Source organism: Peromyscus leucopus, chromosome 1 (genome assembly GCF_004664715.2).
Source record: "Peromyscus leucopus breed LL Stock chromosome 1, UCI_PerLeu_2.1, whole genome shotgun sequence".
In the NCBI taxonomy this organism is placed as follows: domain Eukaryota; kingdom Metazoa; phylum Chordata; class Mammalia; order Rodentia; family Cricetidae; genus Peromyscus; species Peromyscus leucopus.
The window spans coordinates 82,519,085-82,531,562 of NC_051063.1; positions in this window are offsets into that span (position 1 = coordinate 82,519,085).

Genomic DNA, 12,478 nt, shown 5'->3' on the forward strand with positions numbered 1-12,478 from the left:
CTCTTTATACAAGCCCATGTATCTTGGGTCTATGGTGTTTTCATTTGTTTACCTAGGGTTATTGTGTGGCTGAGCCAGTTCTTAAGATCCACGAAGCCATGAGGCACCAGCACTTAGGAGGTTGAGGCAGGAAACTAGGCATGAGTGCATGGCTGCTCTGAACTATGTGAGTTCTAAGCCAGCCTGGGCTTCATCGTTTGACCTTGTCTTAAAACAAACAAATGTTTAAGATTTATCCCAAATCCAGATTTCCTGGTTTCTCTCAGAAATCAGAAGTTCTGGGGCTAGTTGTGTAGTTCCGTGGGACAACAATTGCATGACATACAAGCCCAAGGCCCTGGGTTTGAACTACTGCAGTGGGCTGGGGAAATTCCCGGAAATTTGGTATCTCTAACTGAAGGCTATTTGCCATAATGTCCATGTGGTCCATGTTCTCTCCCAACGTCCCCTGTGGGCCCCAATAGAACGACAAGTGTATAACGAACGATCTGGGCTTCTGACCAGGGCCCAGCACCACCAAGCTGAAGACTGTGACTTGGCTTAAAACACTAAAGACAGTAACACGGCCCCTGGTTTATCAGGATGCCCCCAGGACTTGGCTGGGCACTTATGTGCCCTTGCTGGACTTCTCACTCAGCTGTGTTTTGTGAACTACTGGAATGCACTGCCCTGTTTTCTATAGCTCCAAGGGAACAGCACAGCTGAGCCATTTATAAGGGAAAACTTTTAGGGCTGAGAAGGTGGCTCAGAGGTTTATAATACCTGCTCTTTCAGAGGACCTATGTTCAATTCCCAGCACCCACATGATGGTTCACAACCGTTTGTAGCTTTAGTCACTAAGGACCCAATGCCTTCTTCTGGCCTTGGGGGACCCAGGCATGCTTGTGGTACACAGACATAGATGCAGGCTAGACACCCACACACAAAAAAATAAATTAAAAAAGAAAAAAGGACAAAAATTGAGGTGTGGTATGGTGTGGCACACCTTTGATTCTAGAAGAGGGAGGCAGAGATCTCTGTGAGTTCAAATCCAGCCTGTTCTATACATCGAGTTCCAAGCCAACCATGTACACACAGTAAGAACCTTCACAAAGACTAATTAATTAATTAATTAATGTTAAGTGGTGCATACCTATAGTGAATTCTGGGCTAGCCTGGGCAACAGAGTGAGCTCCTGACTCAAAATATAAAATAAGAAAGAAAGAAGAAAAGAAAAGACAAAGAAGCCATTCAGCTCTGGCCTGGGAAGGTCAAGATCAGGCAGCTTGGTCTGGAGTGTCCTTGACAGTGAGGTCTCTGCAGAGTACTACACAGTCCAGGGTATCACATGACAAGACCAACAGGACATCCCAGCTCAGTGCTCCCCTGTTCTTCTCATAAAGCCACAGACCCAACCTAGAGTAGCGCGGCAGGCCTGTCATCCCAGCCACTCAGGAGGCTGAGACAGGATCACAAGTTCAAGGCCTGCCTGTGCTACAGGGTGGGTTCAAGGCCAAGCTGGGCAACTTAAACACTGTTCCAAGATTTAAACATGGGTGGCTAGAGAGATGGCTCCATGGGTAAGAATACTTGCTGTGCAAGAGTGAGGACCTGAGTTCAAATCTCCAACCTTCACAAAAAACTGCTGAGCATGGCCATATGTGCATGTAATAACCATGCACACACACACACTTTATTTAACTGTCTTTTGTAAAATAAAAGCAGAGTGGAGGGTGGAGCTCTGGGCTAGGCTAGAAGTGTGCTTACCAGCGAGTGTGTGGCCTTAAGTTCAATCCTCAATGCTGCAAAAAATAGGTGTCTAGTTCTGAAACTACCCTACCATCACCATAGTTGTATATATGCACATTTTCACGGGGAGGGGTGCAGGAACTTCATTACAAGGGTTCAAGTTCATATCCATTTGGGAGAAACAGTCTATTAGTCTCCAAACTGAGACAGAGGCTTAACTCCAGAGAGACTTGAAAATATTGATCTAAAAAGTGGTTGCTTCTCCTTCAGACTAAACAGCTGACAGAAGAGATGCTTGATTCCCTTTCAGATGTCCCCGAAGGACTAAAGAATGTGGGAAGCCACCCTCCTCCCCCACAGAGTCAACAACTCTCCAGGCCAGAGCTGGGAGTCAGCTAAACCCAGGAAGCAGTGAGTCCCTGAGCATGTGCAGAAGTCACCTCCAGCCAGGGTGACAAAGGGGTCTTCCAGCCTTGCTCTGAGTCAGCCCTGTATTCACATCAGTCATTCTAGTTCAATGATCAGCCCACACCACGGCCATCTGCCTAGCAGGGAGCCCTGGGCCAGGAGACTTCTTCATGCATACAAGTGAGGTTTATACCAATTCCACAACGCACATGACAACTTTTGTTTGGTTATTTAGGGAATGCTTCTGCTGAAGAACCCATTAAACTCGCTTCGAGGTGTGTGTGTGTGTGTGTGTGTGTGTGTGTGTGTGTATGTGTGTGTGTGTGTGTGTGTGTGACTGCAGATGGAACCCAGAGCATTTTGCATGTGCAAATGCTGTACCACTGAGCTACATCCTCAGCTGATTTTTTTTTTTTTTTACTTTAACCTCCATAAAAGTTGCTGACTTTGGCAGGTGAGACGGCTAAACAGTTAAAGGCACGAACTGCCAAACCTAAAGACATTCATCTGATCACCATGTGGTAGAAGGAGAAAACTGGCTCCTGAAGTATTCCTCTGACATTTGTGTGTATGCAGTGCCTGGACACACACACACACACACACACACACACGCACACGCACACGCACACGCGCACACACGGACACACACGGACATACACGGACACACACACATACACACACACATGTACAAGTCTCTTTGGAATGGAAATTTCTTCAAAGAAGATGTATAAATGTCCGGATAAATGCAGAAAAAGATTCTCAGCATCACTGGCCATCAGAAGATTGAGAATCAAACAACTTCACACTCACTAGAATGACTAGAATTAAGACCAAGAAAACCAAAAGAAACTTGCAAGTCTCAGTGAGGAGATGGAGAAATCAGACCCTGTGCATTGCTCGTAGAAGGAAAAATGGTGCAGTCATCATGGACAACAAGTTCGAGATTTTTCAGTGAGTAAAAACTATCATGTGATAAATAATCCTCTCCCAGGTATACACCCAAAGGAACTGAAGAATGGGAGTTCACTAGTCAGCAGGCACAAGAGCAAACAGAACTGCCATGTGACCCAGCTCTGGGCCTCCTGGGTATTTTGGCCTGGGGAATTCTGGAATTGGTTCATCTCCAAGATGCTTATGCATCCATATTTATTGGCGCACTCTTCACAAAAACCAATAAGGGAGCCAGCTTAGGTGTCCATCAACACACGAGGATGAAGAAAAGGTAGTGTATTTGTGTACAATGGAATTTTATTCAGCCATAAGAAAAATGTTATCACGACATTTGCAGAAAAGTGGGTGGAATTGGAAATCATTATTTCAATAAGATAAACCAAGCTCGTACAGACAAATACTGCATGTTTACTACATGTATTATTTATTTACCTAGTGTGGGGATTTTGTGTGTGCACGTGCCATTGCATGTATTGGAAGGTTGGAGAATGACTTGGAGGAAGCCATAAGGATCAAGCCAGTAAGCAGTGTTTCTCCATGGTCTCTGCTTCCACGGAGCCTTAACAGTTCTGCCACCTCCCATCAGCACCACAGGTTGGGGACAAAGTCTTTAACCCATGTGTTCCAAACAGCATTAGACCAAGCTGACCTAAAACTCACAGAGATCTACCTGCCTCTGTCTCTGAGTACTGGGATTAAAGGCATGTGCCACCCAGCTTAAATTTATTTTTATTTATGTGCATGTATGTGTGGCACATGTGTGCCAGTGCATGCGAGAGGTCATAAGAAGATATTAGATTCCCTGGAACTGGAGTTAGAGGCAGTTGAAACCCACCCAATGAGAGTGCAGGGTCTCACTATATAGCCCAGCTGTCCTGAAACTTGCTATGTAGACCAGGCTGGGCTGGAACTCACAGAGATCCCCCTGTGTCTGCCTCCTGAGTGCCATGATTGAAGGCGTGAGCCTCTGAAATGAAAAGAGGCTCATTTATAAGGACATATGTTATAGTGGCCACCAAAGGTCGTCTGATGGAGGCTTAGTGCTACTGAGAGGACACAGGGCCTTTAGAAGGTGGGGCCTAGGGATAGTAAATACTACACTGTCCTAGGTGTGCCCTGGGAGGGGTATTGAGACGCCAAGCCTGGCTGTCTTTCAGTTCTCCACCACAATGAGGTGAACAGTTTTGATCTGCCACATGTTCCCAACCCTGTGGTATCGCCTTGCCACAAACCCATGGACTGAGACCTCAGAGACCATGAGCCACAATGGACTTTTCCTGCTTTAACGTGATCCTTCTCAGTTGTTTTGTTACAGTGATGGAAGTTTAATGCCAATCACAGACACAGATGGTTTGAACAGCTAATGACTTCACAAGGGCCGGACCTCCGGGTAACATTCACACCAGGGATTAGAGTAAGCAGAGTTTTTCATCAGGACTGCAGGCTCCCAAAAAAACACATGGAGACTTATTCATTATGAAAGCTCGGCCAATAGCTTAGGCCTGTTTTTAGCTAGCCCTCATAACTTAAATTAACCCATTTCTATTCATCTGTGTGCTGACTCAGGGCTCGTTTACCAAATCTAGGTACTTTCTATATTGCTTCTTCCGAGTATGGCTGGCTACCCCTCTGCCTCTCCCCACTTCTTCTTCTTCCCAGCATTCTCTCTGCCCCCAAAATTCTACCTAGCTATTGGATGTTTAGCTTTTTTATTAAACTTATCACAGTGACATATATCCACGTAATGTAAAGGAATGTTCCACAGATTAGGCTTTAGATTTTTGAGGGGACGCAAACACTTAGAGCACGGTGAATGCATATTCACACACAGAAAGCCTATAAATCATCCACATTGGGCTTATCACCTAACATTTCTACACCCCTCTCTCCCCCTCCCCCCTAACCTCCCCAGGGTACCTTAATATCACAGCCCAATGGCTCTTGGAAACCAATGAATCATACCCATGGCTCCCAGTTAGGAAATTTCTGGTTTTCAGTGTCAAGAACCATTCTGAACCTATATTAAGAAGAAAAGAGCCAGTTCACTGAAGCCTGAGGGAAGTCCAAGGGAACATGCTTTAGATGTAGCTCTACCCGGCATTCCAGTCACGTCACTGGATGCTGCCACTTTCTCCCTTGATGATCCTCATGGTCAGGCAGGCTTCACATAGCTGCAGCTTCTCTACATGAAACTGCTCCTCAACTCATCAAGTAGGAATTCCCTTGGTCTCCGAGTCTCCTAGTCCCCCTTTGTGTTGTTATAACAGGCTAGCACCGGCTGGGTAATCTATAAACACTAAAAACGCATTGAACTTGCAGTTCTAGAGGTTAAGATGCCCAGAGTATGGCACTGGCCTGCAGTCAGGGCCCTCTTGCTCTTTTGCTGTGTCATCCCATGGCAGAAGGACAAGTGACAAGTTGGAGTGGGAGTGGGAGGAATATGTGAATAAGAGAGAGAAGGAGAGAGAGAGAGAGAGAGAGAGAGAGAGAGAGAGTACTCTGCTTTTATAACAAGTACACTCAGACTCCCAACAACAGCTAACCCATTCATGAGAACAGAACCCTTATAAGGTAAATCACCCCTCTTTAGGCCCCACACCAACACTGTTGCCCTGGAAATCAAACGTTCAACTCACAAGCTGGAGAGAACATTCAAATCACAGTTCCTGACATCCAAATACACCCTGAAAAATAACCCCCCACCGACTTCTGCAGGAGTCACTGAGGTGGAGCTGTGGCCTCACTCACCTTGCAGTGGAGGTGACATGAACCTCGCGGCCCACAGGCCACTATGACAGGGAGAGGCAGTTCCTGAAAGCAACATTCTTTAGCCTAAGAGGAAAGGATGCTGAGCAGACTAAACAACAGATGTCAGCAGAGTGACCCAGTAATAACACAATATTTACATTCACTGCTCCCTAGTTTCCAAGGAGGGGAGCACGAGATCGGGCAGGAACTGTGAATTGGGTTGTGCAAGAAACAAGAGGCCCAATTTGCCTCAAAGATGCCTCTTGCCCTGCCTTTACCATCCACCAAGTCACTGTGTTTAGAGCCCCTGTAAGCTGCAGGGAGGGTTAGAGGGGGATTGGGGAACTGTGAAAGATTGTTAAAAGAATGTAATAGGAGCTGGGGAGAGGGCTCAGTGATGAAAGGTGCTTGCTAAGCAACTAAAAGGACCTGTTTAGATGCCAGCACTCACGTAACTAGTCAGGCATGATCTCCCACGCACCTGTAACCTTTGCAGTGTTTTGGGGCCAGGGGGTGGGACAAGAAAGGAAGATTGCTAATACCTTCTTCTGGCTTCTGCACACACACATGCACACACCACCACACACACACACACACACACACACACACACACACACACACACACCACAATAAAGAACATAGTACAGGCAGGCATGATGGCACATACCTGCAATGCTAGCTCTCAAAGAGACTGAGGCAGGAAGACCCCCAAGTTCAAGGCCCGTTTGGGTAACATAGCAAGACACTACCTGAAGTGTGTGTGTGTGGTGGGAGAGTGACACACGTTTGTGGTTTAAAGTAATGCGAACAATAAAAGGGCTGTAGTAAAAAGTGCCCCTCAGTCCTATTTTCAAATCTCCATTCCAAGAGCAGCCACTTTACACCCCTCCTTGTGGCTCTCACAGAACTGCTCATGAAATCAGAAGAACGTAATAGGGCTACCTTCATAGCAAAATGGGTCCTTTCTAGAAGCTTCTCCCAACAGACCTCCTTTGAGAGCACGTTTGCAGAGACTGCCGATGCTTCTTGGCTTCTTGGCTAAGATCAAGGGCAGAGGTTGCCTCACACACTCATGCACAAAACCATCAAGAGCGGAGAAATGCACGGTGTGAGAGTCTCCTGGTACTTACCAGCTGTGAGATGCTGGGGAGAAGGCTGACGGATAAAGTGCATGCTGCACAAACGTGAGGACCTGAGCTTTGAATCCCCAGTACCTGCGTAAGTCACACGTGGCAGCCCGCATCTGTAATCCCGCACAAGGGAGGTAGAGATAAGCAGATCCCTGGAGCTCCTGGCCAGCCAGCCTAGCTAAAATGGTAAGCCCCGAGCTTAGGGAGAAATCCTGCACCTCCCTCCCCCCAAAAAAATAAGGTGAAGAAGCAATTGAGAGAGACAGTCTCTGGCCTCGCACATGCATCCTCATACCTGCATGCATATAAACACATGCAATACACACACATACATATATACATACATGTAAGCACTCCTATGGAATAAAAATTTAAAAATATTAGATGCTAGACGCTCAATTGAAAGGGGTCCAGAGACAGTGACAATTGAGAGAAAGCCTAAAATCCAACATAGGGTCACCTTCTACAGTTAAAGAAGAAAGGGCAGGGAAAGAAAATGAAGGGGAAAGAAAACAAAATGGGGAAAGAGAGAGATAGAAGGACTGGGGCGGAGGAGAGGGGTGTAAGCAGCAATTATATACTGTCCTCTGGTGGATTCGAATGGCAGTGCCCCAACTAGGTTCTCACAATGATTTGTTTGAGAGCCAAGCATTGAGCAGGCATCTCTGGACAGTGAGATTAGAGAAGAGAGCAGACACAAATGAGCCTAGAGTCGTGAGCAAGAGCCGGACATTAAATCTGTTCATTCATTCATTCACGCAACAAAGATTTACTGACCATCTACCAGATACTGTGTTAGAAGTTGGGAATGCAGCTATTAACAAATACACAGCAGTCTCCCCTTTATGGTGCTTATAGTCTGAAGGGGGTACACAAACAACACACACACACACACACACACACACACACACACACATTATACAGGAGGCTAGATTGTGATAGCAGATATGAAGGAGAGAAAGATAAAGCAAATAGAAAGGTTGGGGAAGATGTGCAGTGTTAACAGAGAAGTTAGGACAGGCTTCAACCAGGTAATAAATGAGCAAAGACTCAGATGTGAGGAATCTAGATGTGCAATTTTCCAAAAGCATTTCAGGCAGGAAAAAAAAAAAAAAAAAAAAAAAACCACTTGGTGTGCAATGGTCCTGAGGCGCATGTGCAGAAACCTCCATGGGCTGTCTAAATGGAGACATTGGAAGGAATGGATGAAGAAGGGCCTGGGGTGAGATGAGATCAGAGAGCCCCCAAGAGGAAATGAGCTAGTAACCCCTCTGAGGGCTTTTACTTCTCCTCAGAATGAAACGGGAAGTCACGGATGGTTTGAGGAAAAAGAAATGAAATATACAAGTAATCATTTTGTGGAGGGAATTCATCTCCTACGGTCTCCCTAACAGATCTTCACAGATTTGGTGGTTGGAGAGATGCCTCAGAGATGGCTCAAAGAGCACGTGCTGCTCTTCCAGAGGCCTGGAGTTTGGTTCCCAGAGCCCACCCACGTCAGGTGGCTCACATCCGCTTGGAACTCCAGTCACATGCAGGGGATCAATGCCTCATCTGGCATCCACAGGCACCTGAGCACAGGAGGCAGTCACTCACATAGGCATGCATGCATATACATAAGTCAAAACAAAATCCTCTTTAAAAAGAGAGTCACTACAGAGTTGGTGGCTGTTCTTCATAGTACAAATTTATCACCTTGTAATTGGGGCTCACTGGGCTGGAGTCAAGGAGCTGGCAAGCCTGAGTTCCTGGTGGATCCAGAGGAGAACCTGCTTCCACGTTTCCTTTCTAGAAGCTTCTCCCAACAGACCTCCTTTGAGAGCACGTTTGCAGAGACTGCTGATGCAGGATGTCAGTTATTTCAAAATGTGTATGGGTGTGTGCTTCTACGAATAAATTTGATTTTTTTTTCACAAGCACACCCATAATCCCAGCATTAAAAAGGCTGAGGCAGTCAGGCAGCGGTGGCGCTCGCCTTTAATCCCAGCACTCAGGAGGAAGAGTCAGGTGGATCTCTGTGAGTTTGAGGCCAGCCTGGCCTACATAGCAAGATCCAGGACATGTCTCAAGGAGGAGGAGGAGGGGGAGGGGGAGGAGGGGAGGAGGGGAGGAGGAGGGGGAGGAGGAGGAGGAGGAGGAGGAGGAGGAGGAGGAGGAGGAGGAGGAGGAGAAGAAGAAGAAGAAGAAGAAGAAGAAGAAGAAGAAGAAGAAGAAGAAGAAGAAGAAGAAGAAGAAGAAGAAGAAAGCTGAGATAGGAGGATCACAAGTTTGAAGCTAGCCTGAACTATATAATGAGAATCTAACAATAAGAAAGGAGATTCCCAGCACTCGGGAGGCAGAGGCAGGCGAATCTCTGTGAGTTCGAGGCCAGCCTGGACTACCAAGTGAGTCCCAGGAAAGGCGCAAAGCTACACAGAGAAACCCTGTCTCGAAAAACCAAAAAAAAAAAAAAAAAAAGAAAAGAAAAGAAAGAAAGGAGAGAAGAGGGAAAGGGAGGGGAACAGAGAGAAAAGGAAGAAAAGGAAGGGCGGAGAGAAAGAGTAGAGATGAGGGAAAAGTGGAAAAAGAGAGAGGAAAGAAAGGGACAGAGAAAAGAAGGGGGAAGGGAGAGGAGGGAGAAAGGAAGGAAGGGAGAAGAAAATTCTTTTTCAGCGAGGACCATGCTGTGTGAATTTGCTGATGTAAGTCAGGAGTCAGCATGCTTTCTCTGTAAACACCTTCAGCTTCACAAGCCTCACATTCTGCACCCTGCTTACCCCGCTCTGTCCTGGCAGCATGAGAAGCCGTAGACAATAGGTAATAAAACGGATATTCCAACAAAACTTAGATTTTTCCAAGGGAAGTGGCCCTCTTTCCAGGACAATCACTCTGGAAATCAGGTTCCTAAGTCAATATGTAATTAAAACAACTAAGTGCAATCAAAGTCACTCAGGGTCACACAACACACCTGAGCAGAGACTAATGTGCATAAACCAATGTAGACTTTATCAGTGTGTGTGTGTGTGTGTGTGAGAGAGAGAGAGAGAGAGAGAGACAGAGAGAGACAGAGAGAGACAGAGAGAGACAGAGAGAGACAGAGAGAGACAGAGAGGGAGAGAGAGAGAGACTGTTGGTGTAACTCCAGGAGACAAAATTTAGACAGTGACATCTCCATTCTCATGGAAAGGTCTAGAAAACTCCATCTGCAACACTGGGCATGTTTCACACCTTAAGTGTTTAGATAATTTATGAAGTTATCACAATTAGCAAGACCTTTTTGAAGAATAATTTAGTCCCATGTGCGTGCTTATGTGCTTATGTGACACAGTGTGTATGTGTAGGTTAATGCAGGTTAATTCTCTCCTTCCGCCACGTGAGGCCCAGAGATTGAATTCGGTCATCAGCCCCTTGGGAGCTCCTGCACTTGCTGAGCCATCTCGCTAGCCCTAGCAAGACATTTAAAAACAAAACACACAGTTCAACGTCCGTCTTATTAAGGGAAATGCAAATTTAAGCTACACCAGGATGACTTTTTCCTTTTCAGAATTGGAAGGACTCCAGGTGTTGGATAAACACATTTGTGAGATTCTGGGGAAACAGGCAGCCTCCTGCTGCAGGGGGTGGGTGGGTGGGGGACTCCGCCTCACTCTTGTGAAGTTACAGGGGCACAAAATGACAGATGTGTGCCCTCCTGGATCCTGTATTAGGATTCTAAGAATTCGCCCTAAGGGAACCCTTACCCACTTGTAAGACAACATGAGTGAGAGGCTGCCTGATGCAGCATTGTCCTTTCCAGCAAAACAAAACCTGGAAACCACCCAAATGTCCATTAGGCTAATGAAATATGATGAAGCGGGGGTGGGGGGTGCTTTCTACAAATTTTTATGGAAATACTCTAAGATTTACCAAGTGGGAAAAGCTAGCTTTGGGCCAGTGTGTATTCTTAAGAATCGATATTTCCCTTAAAGAGCACTCAAAAATATTTATGTTTTCATACATGAAGGACTGAATCTGAAAGACACTTCTGATAAAGTGGGGACCTGGACAATGAGAAAGGACAATACAACTTAGAGAGATGTGGAATAGCCATTAGCAGGAGACTTTCCACTTTTTCATGTGGCTAAGCCTGAACACACTACCAACTCAAAATAAACTCTAAGCTCCGCATGGTGGCACGGGCCTAGAATCCCAGCACCCAGGAGGCAGGGAAAGAGACTGTGTAGAATTCAAGGTTGCCTAGGTTACATACCAAGCCCTGCCTTAAAAAAAATGAATGACTGTAGAGGAGATGGCTGAGTTCAGAAAGCAAGTGTGAGGACCAAGGACCTAACTGAACCCACACAGACACAGTGGCATGTGCTGTAACTCAGGTTGAGATGGGAGGGGCAGAGACAGGCAGGCCCCTGGGAGCTTGCTGGCCAGCTGGTTCCTCCAGTTAGTGAAGTCTCAGCTCCTACCCCTTTTCTCTTCCTTCCTTCCTTCTTCCCTTCCTTCCTTCCTCCCTCCCTTCCTTCCTTTCCTTCTTATTTATTTATTATTTATTGAGACAGGGTCTCACTGAACAGCCCTGTCCAACCTGGAATTTGCTGTATGGACCAGACTGGCTTCAGATTCACAGAGATTCACCTGCCTCTGCCTCCCAAGTGCCCAAATTAAAGGTGTGAGCTGCCACACCCAGCAGGGGGACCCTGTTTTAAACAAAAGATGGCAAGTGCCTGAGAAATGACACTCGAGTGTCCTCTGACCTCCATATACATGTATCCACATACACAAGGGCGCCCATCCACACAGGAACATGCTCACATGCACTCACATTATAAAAAAAGAATAAGCCAATTTTTTAAAATTCAGTTGAAAAACAAAGATATTTCATACCATTACAAACAAAATGTTATTTTTAAGGTAACTTTATCAATATTTCATCTATTAATATAGTGAAACTCAACTTAGTTGTGCTGAATAAAAAGAAGTCAGAACAACAACAGAAAGAGAATTTCTGTTGGCTTGTGAGACAGCCTAGCAGGTAAAAAGACCCTTACTGCCAAACCTGGTGGTTTGAGTTCAGTCACACAGTTCAGTTGGGGGGGAACTGACTACAGATGTTGTCCTCTGGCCTCCACATACATGCTGTAGCATGTACACATCCATGCAACCACATCCACATATTCCCAAACACATGAAAGTAAATAAATAAATGCAATAAAATATTCTAAATAATTATGTTACATATAAAAACCTGACAAAATATGGGATCAGTGAGACAGCCCAACAGATAAGTACACTCACTACCAGGCCTGAGGATCCGTAAATCTGAATTCATCGCCTTAACCCACACAGTGGAAGGAGAGAGCCAACTCCTCCTGCAAGTTGTCCTCTGACCAACAGGCATGCACAGCAGCAGGCACCCACCCCCGCTTGCACACAATACAAATTAATCCATAGGAACAGGAAAGAGACTAGCTGATCAGTGGCTGCTTATGGGTGGGTAAGTGGGCAAATGGCAAGGGGTATGAAAAACCTTTGTGTCTGGTGGA